General features: G+C 40.1%; 1 pseudogene; it reads right to left on the bottom strand.

Annotated features, from left to right (window-relative positions):
- Positions 1-497: 497 nt before the first annotated feature.
- Positions 498-22,329, bottom strand: LOC122681818 (annotated as a pseudogene).
- Positions 22,330-23,202: the final 873 nt, after the last annotated feature.

Below are 23,202 nucleotides of genomic sequence, written 5' to 3'. Positions count from 1 at the left end.
CAAATAAGAAATTACATAAATAACTAAGATGTGCTGCTTGCTATACAGGAAGCAAAATATAATACTGGATTTTTAAAATCATATTTTTAGCTTACCAAGATACTTAGGCTATGTTTCAAAAGAAGTATACAACCTGTACATTGAAATTTGTTTGTCTTTGTAAGTAAACAAACACACACATTTGTCAAATAAAATCATAAGGTAAATGCACCAAAGGAAGTGTTTTCAAGTGGGTAAACACAGCTGATCATCATTCCCTATCCTGTCCGTTTTCTATCTAAATATTCTGCCATCTATCTGCATTATTTCAATCATCAGGAAAAAGAGTATTCTTACTTTGAAGTCTATGCTGTTTCATAAACAGTTTATTTTTAAAAGGAAAGGCATGGTTTCAGAAAGTTCAGGCACTTTATTTAAACTTCTCCTTCAGGCACAAAAATTTTCTTAACTACCCCAGAAGTAAGAAGTTATCAAAGAATCACAGTGAGAGCTAACAGTCAATATTCTTCAGAGAATGGATATTCAGGGTGACCAACACCACTGGAAGACAAAGAGATGGATTCATTTATGAAATCTGGCTTCATTATAACAGAGTTTTATAATTAATATAATCATTTTCCCCTGATGTGAAAAAAATTAAACATTAAACATGTTCACTGGTCCCTGAAAGAATAGTGGACTGCAGGCACTGTGCCCTTTGTGTTTCCTGGCTCCCTGGGCTCTGAGAGGAGGTACACCAGGCACAGGGATTAGGGGCACAAAGTAGTGAATTCATTCACCTCAATGTCAACTGTGGGAATTTTACTGCTGGGCTGTTCTGGGCCCCAATCTCATTTCTGTTGATCAAGGATGGAGCCCTGGAGGAAACTTCTGGTTTGAGGTCTGCAGGAAGTACCTGACTGACTCCTGTGCTGGAAGACTCCTATGCTGGACTGTCTTTCTTTTCAGTCCTGAAAAGAGAACTGACTTAAGGACTGACTTAAGCTTTTAAAAAGTGTAGTTCCCCTACTCACCTGTCTGCTACGAAAACAAACAAACAAAAAACTGTGTGTGTGAAACATTTACATTAGAAATTAATAATATCTTATATTTCTGTTGAGGCCACTGATTGCTTTCATGTTGTCTGGATTCAGTTCAAAGTCAAACACCTGGAAGGAAGGAACAGTCACATTAATGTCTCCTGGAAGGAGCCGGCCTCCTTCTGAGCACTGGAGGACTTTCCAGCTGGATGGAGACATGAGGAAGGGACAGGGAAGTTGTGTCTGTCCTCAGCTTCCAGGAGAACAACCTGGGATCCTCTGCTGGGTTCTCATCTCTCCTTCCCACACCTTCTCCTTCTCTGTTCACCTCACAAACATTACAAGGCATCAGTCCCTTATCTTTCTGAGTGAATCACTTGTGACAGAAAACAAACTAAAATCTGCTTTTTCCAAACACACTGCATTAGACACTCCTGACTTGATACTGAACCTGAGCTGACATTAGACTGATTGCCTCTCCCCAACACACCCTAAGGATGACAGCATTTAGCTGAAGCAATGTGGGAAGGAGGCTCCCCATGAAAGCCTGTTCAGAAATTTGATATGAAACTTGCTCATTATCTAATACAATAAATCTAACAAAACCTATATGTCAATGCTTTAGTGAAGAAGACCCCTGTGTTGGGAAAATGTCTTGGAGAAGAAAATGGCAACCCACTCCAGCATTCTTGCCTGGAGAATCACATGGACAGAGGAGCCAGGTTGGCTACAGTCCATGGAGTTACAATGAGTCAGACACAACTAAAGCAACTAATGCTTTAATGTAAACAGCTATGAATGAAAAGTGTTTAAAATATTAAAGAACAACAAATTATTAAAAGTTCACATCACAGTCATGAAAAGAAAAGCTTAACTTTCTAAAGAAATACATTTTCCAGTGTGATCTAGTGATTCAGTGCAACATGAACCAAAGTCTTAAACACATAATCTTTAGTGGAAATCAGTAAAGTAATACTAAATTTTAAATAAAAGAACAGCTAGTCAAGAGCAGTCAAGACCTCCTTAAAGACAAATGTACCATTCTAAGAAAGAACACTTATTTTCCATTTTAAAAACACGGAACAGAAAACTGAATAGTTAAATAGAAGAGAAGGGCCACAAATGTACTTATGGACACTAGTTATATGACAGAGTTGATAATGGAAATCGATGAAATACATAGACACTTAGATTTCCATTTAAATAAATAAACATATAGGCAATCTTTTTTATATCATATTAGAAAATCAGTTTCAGGTGTATTTTCAAATCAAATTTCAATGGAAACAGAAAAACAATTTTGCAGGGGACCGTGCACCTGACCCTTGACATGGCCTGACCTGAAACTTGCAATGGAGACTGAAGTTTGCCAGGAGAAGTGGTGAGTTAGTTATGAGCTGAGACAATGAGGTGGATTTTTTCCCACTCCCTGGCTTGAAATCACAACGCTGTCCTGAGATGAAAACCAAGTTAGGTGACCAGATTCTAGCCAAATATATATGAAAAATTACATGGAGAAGCATGCAGGCTCCTCTGACAAGAGTCATATCCACCTGCTAAAGCAGAACGGCCGAGCTGTACTGCACTGAGCAGCAAATGCACAAGAGCCTAGCCAAGAGGACAACAGTTGGGCTGAGTGCAGGCGGAATCTCAAACCATAGAATCAAGAGACACATAACTGATCTCTGCATTAAATCTTAGAACTGGAGAAAGTTTTATGTACACCTATGCTTAAAGGTACAGTAATGCTCTGTTACACAGAAAACAAATGAGAGACGCCATGCAAAAGTGGACAGTCTTGAAGAGGAACTTCACAAAGACAGAAACTCAAGAAGTTTAAATATATGAAGATGAAACCTTATCAGTATTCAGGAAAATGCAAAATAAAACCACTGTGGTTTGGAGATGAAAGATTGCTGCCATAGTTTTCATGCCCCCAAATTCATATGTGGATGGTATTAGAAATGGAGCCTTTGAGGGGTGATTAGGTCATGATGGTGGAGCCTTTGTAAATGCGATTTCAACAACATCATAGTCATATAAGAAACTTGGGAGAACTCTGTTGGCCCCTCCACCATGTAAAGATACACAGAGAAGCCTGTGACCTGGAGGAGGGCCCTCACCTGACCAAGAGTGCACCCTGACCTCAGATCTCCAGCTTCAGAAATGTGAGAAACAAATTTTCATTGTTTCTAAGACACCAAATCTGTGGCATTTTGTTAAAACAGTTCAAACAGTGAAAATAATTACATAATGCAATTTCATCCATTGAGTATGAAGGTAAGAAGACATCATTTGTACAAGGTGACAGGATAAATTGCAGATCTAGAACTGGAACTAAAATCTCCATTTTCTGTCCAAATTTATTTTCTTGGACTCCAAAATCACTGAAGACAGTGACCTCAGCCACTCCTTCTAAGAAAAGCTATGACAAACCTAGACAGCATATTAAAAAGCAGAGACATTACTTTACCGACAAAGGTCCATAATAGTCAAACTTGTGGTTTTTCCAGCAACCATGTATGGATGTGAGAGGTGGACCATAAAGAAAGGTGAGTGCCAAAGAACTAATGCTTTTGAACTGTGGTGTTAGAGAAGACTCTTGAAAGTCCCTTGGACTGCAAGGAGATTAAACCAGTCAATTGTAAAGGAAATCAGTCCTGAATATTCATTGAAAGGACTGATGCTAAAGGTGAAGCTGCAATACTTTGGCCACCTGATGCAAAGAACTGACTCATTGGAAAAGACCCTGATGCTGGGAAAGATTGAAGGTGGGAGGAAAAGGGGAAGACAGAGGATGAGATAGTTGGATGGCATCACCGACTTGATTGAATGAGTTTGAGCAAGCTCCAGGAGTTGGTGATAGACAGGGAAGCCTGGCGTGCTGCAGTCCATGAAGAGTCAGACATGACTGAGTGACTGAACTGAACTGAACTGAACCCTTTCCAGGAAGGCCACCTCTCCTGTTGCCACAGCAGGAGGAGAAAACCATCAGGAATACACACAAGGCATTCATGCACAGGGAAGAACAGGTAAATCATCTTGACTCAAGGAAAGTCTTGAGAGACAAAGAATGACCCTCGTGAAGGATATTCCTTAGGAGCCCTCTACCCATAGCCCCACTCAACACATGTATGTTCTCTTTGATCCATTTCTTGTTGTAACTCTTGGCCAGAACCACAACCCCACATTGTATCTGGTAGTGAAGGACAACCAAAGCTGAAGTTTGCTTGTGCTTTTTGGCAATGGCACAAAGAACTGGGTCCTCCAAGAGAATGGGGTGGTTCACATTCACCCTGGAAGGAAATTCAGAAATCCTGAGGAGCTAAGACTAAGTACTCAGTTTGTGAGTAGTTTTCCCAGACAGATCAAGTAGGTACACTCTACACCAGTGCCTCTCAAAGTGTGGTCCATGGACCAGCATCATCAGTATCACCTGGGATTTTGTTAGAAATACAAATTTCATGGCTTAGCTGAATTAGCATCTCAACTGTGTCACCTCCCATTCTGTGTTTACAAAGCTCTGCTGGTATTTGGATGCAGTATTGACCTGAGACCAGGATTGCTAAAGTTGTGGGTTTTTTCTTTAATTCCCAAAGGTTGTTTTTCTTCTGTAATCAAGGGCATGAACAGAGAAACAGAAGTGAAAGACCAGGGATTTTTTAAAATTTCACTTTCCTGCTACTGCTGCTGCTGCTGGTAAGTCGCTTCAGTTGTGTCCAACTCCATGCGACCCCATAGACGGCAGCCCACCAGGTTCCCCCATCCCTGGGATTCTCTAGGCAAGAACACTGGAGTAAGTTGCCATTTCCTTCTCCAATGCATGAAAGTGAAAAGTGAAAGTGAAGTCGCTCAGTCATGTTCGACTCTTACCGACCCCATGGACTGAAGCCTACCAGGCTCCTCCATCCATGGGATTTTCCAGGCAAGAGCCCTGGAGTGTGGTGCCATTATTTCTCTGTTCACTTTCCTAAGGTATCAATAAAAAGTAAGTAGTCTCAAATCAGAGACATTTATGCCCTCATTATTTTTCTTAGTTATTTACAGAAGTGGTTTAAGTTTGTTTTTTTCTATCATAATAAACCTCACAATTGCATATTATTATCCCAATTTTACACATAAGGTAAATGATGCTTGGAATTTCTATTTTTAGAAACATTTTATTAGTTAATAACTACACAAGTCATGACATAAGCTTGTGTCTCTGGTTCCAACTAGGGGATTATAAATAGATTTTAATTCAGGCATTTGTTAATGATGAGTTTACAAGCTAACACAATGTTAAAAAATGGCTCGGTGATGGGAAGTTAAAAGAAAATATTCCATCTGTCCCCTCTCTCCCCTTTGCTTATAAGAGTTATCTGAGTACTGTATTTTAAAATATCTCATCAAAAATTGAATGTTAGGGAAACTCCCACTTGTCTTCAATAGGATTCAATACCATTCTTTTACTCCTTGTGATCCCAGCACACCATAGGCTACAAGAACAATATCATGTGACTTTCAGGAATCCAACAATTTGCTCTGATTGAGATGAGGGTGACATTCCACCTGTAGAATGTCAAAAGAGAAGAGTGTAAGATTATTTGAAAAGGTAATATTAGTATGAGAGAGGCAGATTAGAAGCTTTAATTGCCTAAAGGAAAGATTGCAACATTAAATGTAAAATGGAAACATCAACATCTAAAGAGACACTTACTCTTTGGAAAGAAAGTTATGACCAACAAAGATAGCATATTAAAAAGCAGAGACATTACTTTGCCAACAAAGGTCCGTCTGGTCAAGGCTATGGTTTCTCCAGTGGTCCTGTATGGATGTGAGAGTTGGACTGTGAAGAAAGCTGAGCACCAAAAAATTGATGCTTTTGAATTGTGGTGTTGCATCAGACTCTTGAGAGTCCCTTGGACTGCAAGGAGATCCAACCAGTCCATTCTAAAGGAGATCAGTCCTGGGTGTTCATTGGAAGGACTGATGCTGAAGCTGAAACTCCAATAATTTGGCCACCTCATGCGAAGAGTTGACTCACTGGGAAAGACCCTGATGCTGTGAGGGATTGGGGACAGGATGAGAAGGGGATGACAGAGGATGAGATGGCTGGATGGTATCACTGACTCGATGGGCATGAGTTTGAGTAAACTCCGGGAGTTGGTGATGGACAGGGAGGCCTGGCATGCTGCGATTCATGGGGTCGCAGAGTCGGACACGACTGAGCGACTGAACTGAACTGAACTAAACTGAACTGAACTGAACTGAAAGAGAAGTAGAGAAAAGCGTGTTTATACAGTTAATTTTATGACAGGCCGTGAATGGGAGAACCAGTCGAAGTTGAGTAATAAAAAGGTATACTCTATATTTGAGTAGATATTCCTGGGTACATGGTTTATCTTCTGTTATCATCACTTCGGGCCTTTAACTTCACCCTCTAACCTGGATGACTTTCATCATCTCCAGCACATTTTCTGTTCTGTGCTCTCTGTTGAGACTCATAAAGTCTAAGACACCAAGACTAAGGATTCAGCCAACAGAACCCCACACAAACACTTACCACCCATCTCAGGTGACTGGTTACTTTATTAATTTACTTCCCATTCAATGTTTTCAGAGCTTCCTTCCTATACACAGTTCGTTCCAGGGAACTCTCCAATCCAATCTTGTCATCCTTTAATCTCAGGGAAACACCTCCTACCTCTAGTTATAGATTCTACCCAAAATTCAGAAGGATGCCCTCCCCAACTTTTCCATCCAGATTACATAGAGATACTATTTTGGGCTCTATTCACACCACCCAGACAGAGACTCTGCTCTCTAGAGTCCTCTGTCCCACAAAGGTTGGATGAACAGGAAGGGAGGACAGACAGACATCTGGCTCCAGTGTAAGAAGGAGGTTCTAAAGAGCAGGAGGGAGAGGAGCCAGGCTGCTCACCTGGTTGCAGACGGGCTTGTACTCGAGCCTCAGCTTGTTCAGGATTTTCTCCAGCTGCTTGTGGTTGAAGTTGGACACCCTGATGGACTTGGTCAGCCCTGCATCCTTACAGTTCTCCAGGGCTTGGGAGGGAGGTATGGTGAGCAGTCACTTGGAATGGGCAAGAACAAGAATAAATGTTGAAAAAAATCAATAAACACGATCACCATCAAGAATTAGCATTGAGTATCAAGAGGAAAAAGGGGAGAAAGTCATCACATCAGTTGAACAATTACTATTTCCACCTTAAAAGAAACCCGAAGAAGACATATCACATGGAATGAAAGAAAAGCCTTGTCTTTATTGTCCAAAATTCTCCATTTCATTCCTCTATGTGGACATTTCAACAATGGTTTCCTCCCCACAACCCCAGCATCCTAGCCCTTAGGTTCATGAACTGCTGAGTCTGATGGTCTACAGCCCATTCTCACAGGTGGAAGAAATTAAGGAGGTTCCCCCTATCCTGGCTCCTCCACTGATTCTCTCCTCCCTGGACTCACCTCCCATTTGTGACAGAGATCCAATGAATCAAATATCAATTTTCGATTTTCATCTTTTGGAAATAATTCCTCCCCTGGTTGTAACAGAGCAGGCATATTAGAGATGTGACAAAATAATTTCTCCCCAATTAGCGAGGCTGCAAGGCACCAGGAATTAAATCTCTATGAGGCCGGTTTACAACTTTCTATGTACTAATATTTGCAATGTGATTTGTATATGGAGTTGTAAGCAGTGTCTGTAGGAAGGAGGCTTATTCTATTCTCTTACACTTATTATATGTTACAAAAAATACAATTTTTCTATGCTCTAAAAGGGACTTCCAGTGACTTCTGTGGATTTTGTCTGTTTCCTGTACTTACCTCTCTTGAAATGTCTCTGGTCTGATAATGGCAGCAAGTTCCATGCCATAATTTCCAGAATAAAAATTGCAAATGACACCTGGGCTAGATAATCAGATTTCCTTTTCTCTTCAAGCATCAGATGCCCTAGAGCAGGCATGTGAATCAGCAAGGCTCTCGTTAGGCTGATGTGGAATGTGGAAGATCCAGACATGCTCTCAAATATTCATGATCATGAGCCTTGAAATGGCTCCAAAACCATATTTGCCACCAATGGAAAACATTCAGTAAAAACATAGTAATTTCATGATAAGGGGTAGAAAAAGGAGACATTTCTGAAGAGTCCTGAAAATACTCAAATCTCTCTGTGTCTGAGACTTGCAACTACATAGTCCACTAAGCTATTTTGCATCAAATGTCTTGAGTTGATTTCTGTAACTTGAAATCAACAGTTCAAACTAAACCTTTCCTTTTTTTTAATTCCTTTTTTTTAAATTGAAGGATCAATGCTTTACAGAATTTTGTTCTTTTCTGTCATACCTTAACATGAATCAGCAATAGGTAAACATATATCTCCTCCATCTTCAACCTCCTTCCCATCTCCCTCCAAATCCTACCCCTCTAGGTTGATACAGTGCCCCATTTGAGTTTTAAGTAAAACATTCTTAATGTCTAAGTGCAGTCTACAAATCTCATTGTAAAGTCGGGCAGGACCGTAGAAAATGTCTCCCAATTCTTTATAAAGGTACAAGGTTTAGACTCACCCAGAGGGAGCACCAACAAATCTGCTCAAGTTAAAAGGATGAAAGACAAGATAAACTCATCATGTTCAATGTAAGGCAGTGGCATGCTCACCACGGCTGCATCAAACTCTTAATTCATGAAATCCCCACACACTCAGGAGTCATAACCAGGACTATGTGCAGAACTCACCTATTTCTACTTCCTTAAGTTTTTCAGGCAGAGACTCTCAGATTATTAACTCCTTTGTCTGGGAGGCATGTAACGGATTCAAAGATACTCGGTAAATAGATGACCACAAATGATTATTTGGGGGATTCTTTTCCAAGCCAGGATTCAGAAATATGTGAACTGTGAACTTCCAGATGTTCAAGCTGGTTTTAGAAAAGGCAGAGGAACCAGAGATCAAATTGCCAACATCCGCTGGATCATCGAAAAAGCAAGAGAGTTCCAGGAAAACATCTATTTCTGCTTTATTGACTACGCCAAAGCCTTAGACTGTGTGGATCACAATAAACTGTGGGAAATTCTGAAAGAGACGAGAATACCAGACCACCTGACCTGGCTCTTGAGAAACCTGTATGCAGGTCAGGAAGTAACAGTTAGAACTGGACATGGAACAGCAGACTGGTTCCAAATAGGAAAAGGAGAATGTCAAGACTGTATATTGTCACCCTGCTTATTTAACTTATATGCAGAGTACATCATGAGAAACGCTGGGCTGGAAGAAGCACAAGCTGGAATCAAGATTGCCAGGAGAAATATCAATAACCTCAGATTGCAGATGACGCCACCCTTATGGCAGAAAGTGAAGATGAACTAAAAAGCCTCTTGATGAAAGTGAAAGAGCAGAGTGAAAAAGTTGACTTAAAGCTCAACACTCAGAAAACTATCATGGCATCTTGTCCCATCACTTCATGGGAAATAGATGGGGAAACAGTGGAAACAGTGGCAGGCTTTACTTTTTGGGCTCAAAAATCACTGCAGATGGTGATTGCAGCCATGAAATTAAAAGGCGCTTACTCCTTGGAAGGAAATTTATGACCAACCTAGACAGCATATTAAAAAAGCAGAGACATTATTTTGCCAACAAAGGTCTGTCTGGTCAAGGCTATAGTTTTTCCAGTGGTCATGTATGGATGTGAGAGTTGGACTGTGAGGAAAGCTGAGCACCGAAAAATTGATGCTTTTGAACTGTGGTATTGCATCAGACTCTTGAGAGTCCCTTGGACTGCAATGAGATCCAACCAGTCCATCCTAAAGGAGATCAGTCCTGGGTGATCATTGGAAGGACTGATGCTGAAGCTAAAACTCCAATACTTTGGCCACCTCATGCGAAGAGTTGACTCACTGGGAAAGACCCTGATGCTGGGAGGGATTGGGGGCAGGAGGAGAAGGGGAAGACAGAGAATGAGATGGCTGAATGGCATCACTGACTCGATGGACATGAGTTTGAGTAAACTCTGGGAGTTGGTGATTGACAGGGAGGCCTGGCGTGCTGCGATTCATGGGGTCGCAGAGTCGGACATGACTGAGCGACTGAACTGAATATTCCATTGTGTATATGTACCACAGCTTTCTTATCCATTCATCTGCTGATGGACACCTAAGTTGCTTCCATGTCCTGGCTATTATAAACAGTGCTGTGATGAACACTGGGGTACACGTGTCTCTTTCACTTCTGGTTTCCTCACTGTGTATGCCCAGCAGTGGGATTGCTGGGTCATATGGCTGTTCTATTTCCAGTTTTTTTAAGGAATCTCCACACTGTTCTCCATAGTGGCTGTACTAGTTTGCATTCCCACCAACAGTGTAAGAGGGTTCCCTTTTCTCCACACCTTCTCCAGCATCTATTGTTTATAGATTTTTGGATAGCAGCCATTCTGACTGGAGTGAGATGGTACCTCATGTGGTTTTGATTTTCATCTCTCTGATAATGAGTGATGTTGAGCATCTTTTCATGTGTTTGTTAGCATCTGTATATCTTCTTTGGAGAAATGCCTGTTTAGTTTTTTAGCCCATTTTTTGATTGGGTGTTTTTTTTTTTTTTTTTTTTTCTGGAATTGAACTTCAGGTGTTGCTTGTATATTTTTGAGATTAATTCTTTGTCAGTTGTTTCATTTGCTATTATTTTCTCCCATTCTGAAGGCTGTCTTTTCACCTTGCTTATGGTTTCCTTTGTTGTTCAGAAGCTTTTAAAGTTTAATTAGGTCCCATTTGTTTATTTTTGCTTTTATTTCCAATACACTGGGAGGTGGGTCATAGAGGATCCTGCTGTAATTTACATCAGAGAATGTTTTGCCTATATTTTCCTCTAGGAGTTTTATAGTTTCTGATCTTACGTTTGGATCTTTAATCCATTTTGAGTTTATTTTTGTGTATGGTGTTAGAAAGTGTTCTAGTTTCATTCTTTTACAAGTGGTTGACCAGTTTTCGCAGCACAACTTGTTAAAGAGATTGTCTTTTTTCCATTGTATATCCTTGCCTCCTTTGTCAAAGATAAGGTGTCCATAGGCATGTGGATTTATCTCTGGGCTTTCTATTCTGTTCCACTGATCTATGTTTCTGTCTTTGTGCCAGTACCATACTGTCTTGATGACTGTAGCTTTGTAGTAGAGCCTGAAGTCAGGCAGATTGATTCCTCCAGTTCCATTCTTCTTTCTCAAAATTGTTTTGGCTGTTTGATGTTTTTTGTATTTCCATACAAATTGTGAAATTATTTGTTCTAGTTCTGTGAAGAATACCGTTGGTAGCTTGATAAGGATTGCATTGAATCTATAGATTGCTTTGGGTAGTATACTTATTTTCACTACATTGATTCTTCTGATACATGAACATGGTATATTTCTCCATCTATTTGTGTCATCTTTGATTTCTTTCATCAGTATTCTATAGTTTTCTATGTATAGGTCTTTTGTTTCTTTAGGTAGATATACTCCTAAGTATTTTATTCTTTTCGTTGCAATGGTGAATGAAATTGTTTCCTTACTTTCTCTTTCTGTTTTCTCATTGTTAGTGTATAGGAATGCAAGGGATTTCTGTGTATTAATTTTATATCCTGCAACTATACTATATCCATTGTTAGCTCTAGTAATTTTCTGGTGGAGCCTTTAGGTTTCCTATGTAGAGGATCATATCATCTGCATAAAGTGAGAGTTTTACTTCTTTTCCAATCTGGATTCCTTTTATTTCCTTTTCTTCTCTGATTGCTGTGGCCAAAACTTCCAAAGCTATGTTGAATGTAGTGGTGAGAGTGGGCATCCTTGTCTTGTTCCTGACTTTAGGGGAAATGCTTTCAATTTTTCACCATTGAGGATAATGTTTGCTGTGGGTATGTCATATATAGCTTTTATTATGTTGAGGTATGTTCCTTCTATTCCTGCTTTCTGGAGGTTTTTGTTTTGTTTTGTTTTTATCATAAATGCATGTTAAGTTTTGTCAAAGGCCTTATCTGCATCTATTGAAATAATAATATGGTTTTTATCTTTCAACTTGTTAAAGTGGTATATTACATTGATTGATTTGCTGATATTGAAGAATCCTTGCATCCCTGGAATAAAACCCACTTGGTCATGATGTATCATCTTTTTGATATGTTGTTGGATTCTGTTTGCTAGAATTTTGTTAAGGATATTTGCATCTTTGCTCATTAGTGATATTGGCCTGAGTTTTCTTTTATTGTGGCATCTTTTTCTGGCTTTGGTATCAGGGTGATGGTGGCCTCATAGAATGTGTTTGGAAGTTTACCTTCCTCTTCAATTTTCTGGAAAAGTTTGAGTAGGATAGGTGTTAGCTCTTCTCTAAATTTTTGGTAGAATCCAGCTGTGAAGCCGTCTGGTCCTGGACTTTTGTTTGCTGGAATATTTTTTATTACAGTTTCAATTTCTGTGCTTGTGATGGGTCTATTAAGATTTTCTATTTCTTTCTGGTTCAGTTTTGGAAAGTTGTACTTTTCTAAGAATTTGTCCATTTCTTCCAAATTGTCCATTTTATTGGCGTATAGTTGCTGATAGTAGTTTCTTATGATCCTTTGTATTTCTGTGTTATCTGTTTTGATTTCTTCATTTTCATTTCTAATTTTGATGATTTGATTCTTCTCCCTTTGTTTCTTGATGAGTCTGGCTAATGGATGGTCTATTTTATTTATTTTCTCAAAGAACCTGCTTTTAGCTTTGTAGACGTTTGCTATGGTCTGTTTTGTTTCTTTTGCATTTATTTCTGCCCTAATTTTTAAGATTTCTTTCCTTCTACTAACTCTGGGGTTCTTCATTTCTTCCTTTTCTCATTGCTTTAGGTGTACAGTTAAGTTATTTATTTGATTTTTTTCTTGTTTCTTGAGGTAAGACTGTATTACTATGAATCCTCCCCTTAGCACTGCTTTTACAGTGTCCCATAGGTTTTGGGTTGTTATGTTTTCATTTTCATTCTTTTCAATGCATATTTTGATTTCTTTTTTGATTTCTTCTATGACTCTTTGGTTTTTCAGAAGCATGTTTTTTAGCCTCCATATGTTGGAATTTTTAATAGTTTTTTTATTCCTGTAATTGAGATCTAATCTTACTGCATTGTGGTCAGAAAAGATGATTGGAATAATTTCAATTTTTTTGAATTTACCATGGCTAGATTTATGACCCAGGATGTGATCTATCCTGGAGAAGTTTCTGTGTGCACGTGAGAAAAATGTGAAATTCATTGTTTTGGGTGAAATGTCTTATAGATATCAATTAGGTCTGGTTAGTCCATTGTGTCATTTAAAGTTTGTGTTTCCTTGTTAATTTTCTGTTTAGTTGATCTATCCATAGCTGTGAGTGGGGTATTAAAGTTCCCCACTATTATTGTGTTATTGTTAATTTCCCCTTTCATACTTGTTATCATTTATCTTACATATTGTGGTGCTCCTATGTTGGGTGCATATATATTTATAATTGCTATATCTTCTTCTTGGATTGATCCTTTGATCATTATGTAGTGTCCTTCTTTGTCTCTTTTCACGGCCTTTATTTTAAAGTTTATTTCATCTGATATGAGTATTGCTACTCCTCCTTTTTTTTTTTTTTTTTTTTGGTCTCAATTTGCATGACATATTGTTTTCCAGCCCTTCACTTCCACTCTGTATGTGTCTCATGTTTTGAGGTTGGTCTCTTGTAGACAACATATATAGGGGTCTTGTTTTTGTATCCATTCAGCCAGTCTTTGTCTTTTGGCTGGGGCATTCAACCCATTTACATTTAAGGTAAATATTGATAAGTATGGTCCTGTTGCCATTTACTTTGTTGTTTCGGGTTCACGTTTATACACACTTTCTGTGTTTCCTGTCTGGAGAAGATACTTTAGCATTTGTTGAAGAACTGGTTTGGTGGTGCTGAATTTTCTCAGCCTTTGCTTGTCTGTAAAGCTTTTGAATTCTCCCTCATATCTGAATGAGATCCTTGCTGGGTACAGTAATCTAGGTTGTAGGTTTTTCTCTCTCTTTGGTTTAAGTATGTCCTGCCATTCCTTTCTGGCCTGAAGAGGTTCTATTGAAAAAGCAGCTGTTATCCTTATGGGAATCGCCTTGTGTGTTATTTGTTGTTTTTCCCTTGCTGCTTTTAATATTTGTTCTTTGTGTTTGATCTTTGTTAATTTGATTAATATGTGACTTGGGGTGTTTTGCCTTGGGTTTATCCTATTTGGGACTCTCTGGGTTTCTTGGACTTGTATAACTATTTCCTTCCCCATTTTAGGGAAGTTTTCATCTATTATCTCCTTTAGTATTTTCTCTTGGCCTTTGTTTTTGTCTTCTTCTTCTGGGACTCCTATGATTGGAATGTTGGGGCATTTCACATTGTCCCAGAGGTCCCTGAGGTTGTCCTCATTTCCTTTAATCTTTTTTTTCTTTTTTCCTCTTTGCTTCATTTATTTCTACCATTCTGTCTTCTACCTCACTTATCCTATCTTCTGCCTCCATTATTCTACTGCTGGTTCCCTCAAGAGTGTTTTGATATCACTTATTGCATTATTCATTATTAGTTTACTCTTTTTTTTAATTTCTTCTAGGTCCTTCTTAAACATTTCTTGCATCTCCTCAATCCTTGTCTCCAGGCTATTTATCTGTAACTCCATTTTACTTTCAAGATTTTGGATCATTTTTATTATCATAATTCTAAAGTCTTTTTCAAGTAGACTCCCTATCTCCTCCTCTTTTGTTTGACTTGGTGGGCATTTATCATGTTCCTTTACCTACTGAGTATTTCTCTGCCTTTTCATCTAGTTTAGATTGCTGTGTTTCGGGTGGCTTTTCTGTGTTTTGGCAGTTTGTGGTTCCTCTTTATTGTGGCGGTTCCTCCCTGTGGGTAGGGTTTGACGAGTGGCTTGTCATGGTTTCTGGTTAGGGAAGCTTGCATCGGTGTTCTGGTGGGTGGATCTGGATTACTTCTCCCTGGAGTGCAATGAAGCATCAAGTAGTGAGTTTTGAGGTGTCCGTGGGTTTGGTGTGACTTTGGGCAGCCTGTATATTGAATATCAGGGCTATATTCCTGCATAGCTGGAGAATTTTTGTGGTATGTCTTATTTGCGTGGTATGCTCTGGAACTTATTGGCTCTTGGGTGGTGCTTGGTTTCAGTGTAAATGGAGGCTTTTGGATGAGCTCTTACCAGTTAATGTTCCCTGAAGTCAGGAGTTCTCTGATGTTCTCAAAATCTGGGCTTAAGCCTCCTGCCTCTGGTTTTCAGTCTTATTCTTCTCAAGAAGCCTCAAGACTTCTCCATCCATACAGCACTGATAATGAAGCTTCTAGGTTAATGGTGAAAAAATTCTCTACAGTGAGGGACACCCAGAGAGGTACACAGAGTTACATGGAGAAGAGAAAAGGGAGGAGGGAGATAGAGGTGACCAGGAGGAGAAGAGGGGGAATCAAAAGGGGAGAGAGTAATCTAGCCAGTAAACAATTACCTATGTGCTCTCCATAGTCTGGAACCCTCAGAGAGATTCATGGAGTTACATAGAGAAGAGAAGAGGGAGGAAGGAGATAGAGGTGAGCAGGAGGAGAAAAGGGGGAATCAAAAGGAGAGAGAAAAATCTAGGCAGTGCTCTCTTCCCTAAGTGTTCTCCACAGCCCAGAACACCCACAGAGATTCACAAAGTTGGACTGAGAAGAGAACAGGGAGGGAGGAGATAGAGGTGACCTGGGGGAGAAAAGGGAGAGTCAAAGGGGGAGAGAGTAATCACGCCAGTAATCACTCTCCTAAGTAAAAATGGATACTGAAGATTGGATTCTTAAATGTACAAAATTGATAACAAATACTATAAAGCAAAGATTAAAAATCTAGAGTAGATGTAAGACTCTCAAAAATGCAATGTTAAAAAAAATCACAAAAAGTATAGGAAATATATATGAAGTTTGCATTAAAAATAGGGTCTTTTTTTTTTTTTTTTCAAGGTAATGCTACTGCTGAGTCACTTCAGTCGTGTCTGATTTTGTGCAACCCCATCCCTGGGATTCTCCAGGCAAGAGTACTGGAGTGGGGTGCCATTGCCTTCTCTGTTGCAAGGTAATAGTATGTTATAAAAATGAAAATTAAAGGAGTAATAGAGGACTTAAAAAAAGAAAAAAAATTTTTTTTTAATTTTTTATTAGTTGGAGGCTAATTACTTCACAATATTTCAGTGGGTTTTGTCGTACATTGATATGAATCAGCCATAGATTTACACGTATTCCCCTTCCCGATCCCCCCTCCCACCTCCCTCTCCACCCGATTCCTCTGGGTCTTCCCAGTGCACCAGGCCCGAGCGCTTGTCTCATGTGTCCCACCTGGGCTGGGGATCTGTTTCACCATAGATAGTATACATGCTGTTCTTTTGAAATATCCCACCCTCACCTTCTCCCACATAGTTCAATAGTCTGTTCTGTATTTCTGTGTCTCTTTTTCTGTTTTGCATATAGGGTTATTGTTACCATCTTTCTAAATTCCATATATATGTGTTAGTATGCTGTAATGTTCTTTATCTTTCTGGCTTACTTCACTCTGTATAAGGGGCTCCAGTTTCATCCATCTCATTAGGACTGGTTCAAATGAATTCTTTTTAACGGCTGAGTAATATTCCATGGTGTATATGTACCACAGCTTCCTTATCCATTCATCTGCTGATGGGCATCTAGGTTGCTTCCATGTCCTGGCTATTATAAACAGTGCTGCAATGAACATTGGGGTGCATGTGTCTCTTTCAGATCTGGTTTCCTCAGTGTGTATGCCCAGAAGTGGGATTGCTGGGTCATATGGCAGTTCTATTTCCAGTTTTTTAAGAAATCTCCACACTGTTCTCCATAGTGGCTGTACTAGCTTGCATTCCCACCAACAGTGTAAGAGGGTTCCCTTTCCTCCACACCCTCTCCAGCATTTATTGCTTGTAGACTTTTGGATAGCAGCCATCCTGACTGGTGTGTAATGGTACCTCATTGTGGTTTTGATTTGCATTTCTCTAATAATGAGTGATGTTGAGCATCTTTTCATGTGTTTGTTAGCCATCTGTATGTCTTCTTTGGAGAAATGTCTATTTAGTTCTTTGGCCCATTTTTGAATTGGGTCATTTATTTTTCTGGAATTGAGCTGCAGGAGTTGCTTGTATATTTTTGAGATTAATCCTTTGTCTGTTTCTTCATTTGCTATTATTTTCTCCCAATCTGAGGGCTGTCTTTTCACCTTACTTATAGTTTCCTTTGTAGTGGAAAAGCTTTTAAGTTTCATTAGGTCCCATTTGTTTAGTTTTGCTTTTATTTCCAATATTCTAGGAGGTGGGTCATAGAGGATCTTGCTGTGATTTATGTCGGAGAGTGTTTTGCCTATGTTCTCCTCTAGGAGTTTTATAGTTTCTGGTCTTACATTTAGATCTTTAACCCATTTTGAGTTTATTTTTGTGTATGGTTTTAGAAAGTGTTCTAGTTTCATTCTTTTACAAGTGGTTGACCAGTTTTCCCAGCACCACTTGTTAAAGAGGTTGTCTAAAAAAAGAAAAAAAATTTTTTTAATTAAAAAAATAATAGTAAAAATATATCTAGGAATTTCTCTGGTGCTGTAGTGGGCAGTGTGGGGTCAGTTCAGTTTCAGATAGTTCCTTCTTCCAGCTTATACTCCTCAAGATCTATAGGCCCCTTCCAGTGTAGTCAGTATTAACCACAGGGATTTTAATCTATTGCACCTGTCACTTCCAAAGGGGTTCCCTCTGTTTATTTGACTTCTTCTGTTTGCAGGTGTCTTCAGTGTCTAATTTCTGCCCTGACACAAGGGGACAAAGGTGGTTTCTTGATTAGGCTCTCTTGTTCAGTCGTGCTGTAGGGAGAGGGGAACACTGCAAACAAATATCACTGGCGTGTGTGGGGAGTGCTCGCAGTGTCTCGGTCACACTGGGTTTGCCCCCCCTCATGGCGTGTGTGTTTTCCCAGACCACACTGTTCAGGCTTCAGGTTGCTCTGTAGGGAGTGGGCCCTGGGTTGCGTGCACTTCCCAGGTCTAAGCTGCTCAGGTTCAGGTTCTCGGGTACTCCACAAAGGCGCAGACTCGGTTGGGCCTGCGTTTTGTACCGTTCCCCAGTCTGAGTAGCTCAGGCGACCAGGTGCATGGCGAGCACACTCTGCTCAGGTGCGGTGCGTCTTATCACCTCCCTGGTTGTAGCCGCTCCAGTTTCCGGGTGCACCTGTGTCCAGTGTGCCGTGTGTCTCTTCTGGGGAGCTGATCTCTGACTGCAACCCTCCTAGCGGATGTCAACCATCCAGAATCTCAGTAAGTCTTTGGTTAGAAACTGGAAGCCTGTTTGCAGTTTGGTAGGGGATGTCCTCTCTGGGGCTGAGTTTGCCCCTTTCTGGCTCTGACTGGTGCCTGCCTGGCCCCTGCCTCCAGTGGGGGATGAGCAGGTCCACAGCCGGCTAGCTCTTCTCTGGTGTTGGCTCAGTCCTTTGTTCTGTGAGCGTCCCAGCAATGCCTTAGGTTAGGGCTTTTTGCAGAATAGTTCTCTCTCTTTTTCTCTCTTTCTCTCTGGCTATCCCACAGTTCAGGTTGCTATCTTACATTAGCTCCCTCAGATTGCCCTCAGGGAATTCAGGCCCAGTCCTTACCATAAGCAATGCCGCCTGCTCCTCTCTGTTCACTCCCCCTCCCCCGCCCGCTTGCTGGTGGCAGATGCGAGCGTATGGGGTACTTCTCTGCTGGGAGTTGCCTTTAGGCATGTAATCTGTGGGTTTTACTTATTTTTCCTCCCGGTTATGTTGCCCTCCGAGATTTGAAAACTTCCCCCAGACCCACCGGTGAGAAGGTTTCCTGGTATTTGGAAACTTCTCCTCTATTAAGACTCCCTTCCTGGAATGGATCTCTGTCCCTAACTCTTTTGTCTCTCTTTTTATCTTTTATATTTTGTCCTGCCTCCTTGCAAAGACAATGAGCTGCTTTTATGGGTGCCTGATGTCCTCTGCCAGCGTTCATAAGTTGTTTTGTGGAGTTTGCTCAGCATTCAAATATTCTTTCAATGAATTTGTGGGGGAGAAAGTGGTCTCCCCATCCTATTTCTCTGCCATCTTAGGACCGCCCTCTCATGATGCACATTCTAACACAAGATATAACATTGATGTGATCACACGAATTTCCAAACTTCACAGCCAGTGGATAATGAATAACATAGAGATCAACATAGTCCAGTTGAGGAGTTTTCAGTGATTTTTTCAAGGCTGGTCTGACCAACTCTGGTCGAAGGAAATAGTAAAGAATGGAAAGTTTATTAATAATTCTTAGTAAATTTTCATTTGATCTTACCATGTGGCATGTGATATTACTTCCTTGACCAATGATGGTAATGTGTCAATTCTTAAACACTGAACACCAAGGATTTCTAATACCTTAAGAACTTAACAAGAAGCACAGTTCACCGATCAACTGTTCACCAAACAAATGATTCTACGTATAATAATTCCCTTGGCACATTCACCAGCACACATGTTCACACACACACAGCACACAACACCTTTGAAGTGTAGAATATATCTTCTCTCTTCACAGTGCCATAATCTTGCTTCAAATGGCCTGGCCAATGTGCTCTTCATTTTCATACACACGAGCACAGTCAGTATAGCAAATTTGGTGACTTCCAAAGCTTCACTCTTAGGAACCTACATAAGCAAATAAGGTAGAAGTTGAATATCCACATGATTAAGAGATTGCTAGCACAAGCTTTGATCTCCCAAAGAATCAACTTTTCTCCATGTAATTGATTAGATCTGTATGTGAGGTGCTGAACCCTGGACAGTTTACCTGAATGTTCCTGGTCAGATTTTAAATGCACATCCAGTAACCCTTACATCCCTAATGATCCATGGTTGATCACTGGCATCAGAGGACCCCAAGTCCACCTCCAGGTTCAGTAGACCCAAAGAACTCAGCATAAAGTTGTGGTCATGAATATGATTTATACTATAAGATAGTTGAAGCAAAATCAACAAAGGTATAAGGTACAAGGTAAAGACATTAAATTACAGGAGATAGTGAGAGACAGGGAGTTGGACCTGTTGCAATCCATAGCATCACAAAGAGTCGGACATGACTTAGTGACTGAATAAGAAACAATGACAAAAAGCATCAAGAAGCAAGGTGAAAACTTCTAAGACCACTGTCTACCAGTGAAGCTACGTGGAATACACCAAATATAAACTGTATCAATTCGAGGTGTACAAAGTGATGTTCTCATACAAGGATCCATTGTTGATGATCACCAAAATCAAGCTAGTTAGCAGATCCTTCATCTCACTTACCTTACCTAAGGGGTTTGTAAGAAGATGTCATATCTACTCTCTTAAAAATCTCAGGGTATCACCCATTATTTTTAACTATTGTCATGGTGCTGTCCATCAGGTCACCAACTTATTCATCTTATCACTGAAGTTCTAGACTGCTGACCAATATTTTTCCATTTTTCACAGATTTATCTCCAGCTTCTGGTCTTCATTTCTCTACTCTCTGTTTCTATAAGTTCCACCATTTTAGATTCCACCTACAAAGAGACTCCTCTGGTGTTTCAGATGGTAAAGTGTCTACCTACAATATGGGAGACCCAGGTTAGATCCCTGGGTTGAGAAGGTCTCCTGGAGAAGGAAATGGCAAACCACTCAAGTTTCTTGCCTGGAAAATTCCATGGACAGAGGAGCCTGGTAAGCTACAGTGCATGGGGTCCCAATGAGACAGACACGACTGAGCGACTTCACTTTCACTTTTCACAAAGACATCATGTAGTATTTGTCTTTTTATTTCTGGCTTACTTCACTTAGCTAAAGTTCTCTCGGTTCACCTGTGTGGTTTCAAATGGCAGGACTAACGTTTTAAATGCTGAGTGATATTCCATTTCTTGTGTCAGAATCTTTTCTATTACAAGAAGTTAGATAATTGGTGTAACCACCCTCTGTTGGGTTCAGTCCTGGTCTTTCTTTAACACTCTGGCATTTGGGGAATGTACTGAGGAATGGACCAGTGAGCTTCAGTACTAGCCTGGACACTTTACTCCCCACACCCTACTTTGCACTAAAAAGTCCTGTCTTCTCTTTCCAAAATGCCTCTAAATATTTCCTTCTGTTTTCCAAATGAAAAAAGTGAGATGTAAAGTTTCAGGATCAGACCTTGTCACTACTACATTCTCTAAAGACAAGATGGACAGCAAACTTTCTTGCTTCAGGTCTAGAGACTTGTCCACTAGACCCATTTTTGTCCAAGAACTGAAAACTACACTTTAATAAAAAGACATTACAACACCCAAGGATACATTGCAAAACATGGCCTGTAAGATGGTAGCTTATCCCCTCAAATGACACTATATTTTGCATTAGAAGAAGTTTCCAAGCAGCAACCAAAGTACAAGGCAAAACACAGCTGCAGTGTCTTGCCTGGCACCTACCAGTTACCCCATGGTAGAGAAGCAATTTTCTTCAATTAGTTCCTATTCACCTCATCCTTAGGACCTTCCCCCTCAAATACTTCTCTGGATCATGTCTTTTTGGAAGGAGGAGGAGTTCTGGAATAAAACATACAGAGAAACCCGGCCATTGCAATCACCCTCAAAGCAAAGCAATTGACAGTCACTGATCTTGACAGTCGAGTCTCACCTCTTCTGCCAAGCTGGGAAAGATACAGAAGCTGGAGGGGAACCCAGAGTAATCTGCAGGTGAGCACAGCCTCAGACCCTGATGCAGAGTGAAGACTGGGTACTCTCTCCCCTTTCACAGGGCATGGTTCTAGCCTGGTTAGTGGAACCACATGACCCTCCCAGAGTCACCCAGGAACTCAATGCTTGACAACCCAAGTCCCTTCTGCTCATGTTACAACCACTACTATTTATACTTCAACCGCAAACCACCTCTGTTACCTCTTTAGGTACAGCGGTGCCAAATCCCATGATATGAATGAGTGGCTGTCGTTTAGCCTCACTCTCTGGCCTCTAGGATCCATTGCTTTTTTCTAATCTGAATAAGCAGACTGATGTTTCCTTCTGCCTTCACAGGTTATAAATAACAGGAAGTTAACACCCCAGCTGACTGCCCAATGTTAGCAGATACATTGGAGGAGGAGAAGGATTAAACCAGTACCCATAGAGTAAGAAGAGAATTGAAGCCAGTTACATTTTTTTTATCAGAAAAACTTAAGTTATATAAAGATGAAATGTGCCAAACAGTTATTGACCAAATGTTACACAGAAACCTCCACACACCAGTCATTTCACTTTTCTAATTATGAAGCCCACTTTTGATCAAACATCAATTGAATCAACTACTTCATAGTACAGAAAGACACATTAGTCACACAATTTAAAAGTGTTGATTATTAAGCATTTTCCAAAATGCAACCTCTTAATAGAGAATCAAAATGTGAAACAAACCATATTTGCCTTTTAAATTTTCCAGCAGCAAAATTATTTTGCTTTACACGCCTATGGTGGTAGAGGTATAGTCAGTAAGTCATGTCCGACTCTCTTACAATCCCGTGGACTATATCCCACCAGGCTCCACAGTTCATGGAATTTCCTGGCTAGAATACTTGAGTCAGTTGCCATTTCCTATATCACAGTATATTCCTGATCCAGGGATCAAACCCAAGTCTCTTGTGTCACTTACATTGGCAGGCAAATTCTTACCACTGGTCCACCTGAGAAGCCCTTACAGACCTGACCAGGGTGAAATTCTGAAAAGGATACCAAAACCATACATGTTGGCAAAGTGTTTATTGGCGTTAATCATTAGCAATTTGTGGATACCATGTGCAGGTTCAAACAGACGCTTTGGTGTTTATATCTTGTACTAAGTTACATAACTTTTTAAAGTACTCTTATAATGTAACTAATACATATTTTACACAGTTTGTTATAGTGCTAAATACTATTCATAAAATAAAAACCTATAAACAACTGAAATTGCAACAAATTTGGGAAGAGTAAGGGAAATCATGATGTACTGGTAAAAGGGGATGTTGTGAAGGAAAATTCATTTTAATACATAGAGTGATGTCAGCAAAATCGTGAGCTGGAAGTGAAGTCTCCCTTCAAAAGGGAAGTATGGAAAGAGAAAGCAGCTGAAAAATGTCATAGGAGTTCTGGGAAACAGTCAAAGAAACATCTACAGCAACAAAGTGAACTCACGAC

Source organism: Cervus elaphus, chromosome 23 (genome assembly GCF_910594005.1).
Source record: "Cervus elaphus chromosome 23, mCerEla1.1, whole genome shotgun sequence".
In the NCBI taxonomy this organism is placed as follows: Eukaryota; Metazoa; Chordata; class Mammalia; order Artiodactyla; family Cervidae; genus Cervus; species Cervus elaphus.
This window is presented reverse-complemented; position numbering and strand designations above follow the sequence as displayed.